Source organism: Etheostoma spectabile, chromosome 11 (assembly GCF_008692095.1).
Source record: "Etheostoma spectabile isolate EspeVRDwgs_2016 chromosome 11, UIUC_Espe_1.0, whole genome shotgun sequence".
Taxonomy (NCBI): Eukaryota; Metazoa; Chordata; class Actinopteri; order Perciformes; family Percidae; genus Etheostoma; species Etheostoma spectabile.
In genome coordinates this window covers 24,177,674-24,178,257 of record NC_045743.1, presented here as the reverse complement: position 1 = coordinate 24,178,257, position 584 = coordinate 24,177,674, and the positions used below count along the sequence as shown (strand labels likewise).

Here is a 584-nt window from a genome sequence, read left to right as displayed (position 1 = left end):
AACTAACACATGGTTGTGGCGTGGTCCATGCTAGTGAAATTAAGTTAATTTGTTAACTTAGGTTCGGGAGCAGGGCCAGGCCTAAACCACACCTCTAATCACCAGACAGACCGACATCTACCCTGCTGCGCAGCCAGGCTCGTGTCTCTGATTGCTTGACCCACCCTTCCTTTCCCACTCTTTCATCCATCTTCCCCCTCATCCCTTCCTGTTGTCTCATCTAGGTACTGTCTGGGGGTCTGTAAACTATTTGGGCGAAAATGAACCACTGAAACATTACACAGATGGGTTGCCTCCAAAGAACTGGAAACAGAGATGAAGGCGGAACCTCCACTACATGCTGTTGATTTTTACAGCAGCGCAGAATAGTTTTAGACTCTAGAGTATGTGAAAAACCATGGCAGTAAGAAACAGACTTGCTTGCAGTTTGGGAGTTCCAGGTGAACTCATGAAAGCTGCTCCAGCTAACAGCAGGAAGATCACATAGTTTTCAGCCAACCCTCAACCCTGATGATTTTTATACTGTCCCTACTCACTTTTTAACTGAAGATATTTGATTAGATTAGATTAGATGATACTTTATT

The 584-nt window shown here is 44.5% G+C and overlaps 1 long non-coding RNA gene across 1 annotated transcript in view; it reads left to right on the top strand.

Moving 5' to 3' along the window:
* The window catches only part of LOC116698280 (uncharacterized), a 21,293-nt gene that overhangs the window by 19,844 nt on the left and 865 nt on the right, over window positions 1–584 (top strand). The gene's annotated exons all lie outside the window — the stretch shown is intronic.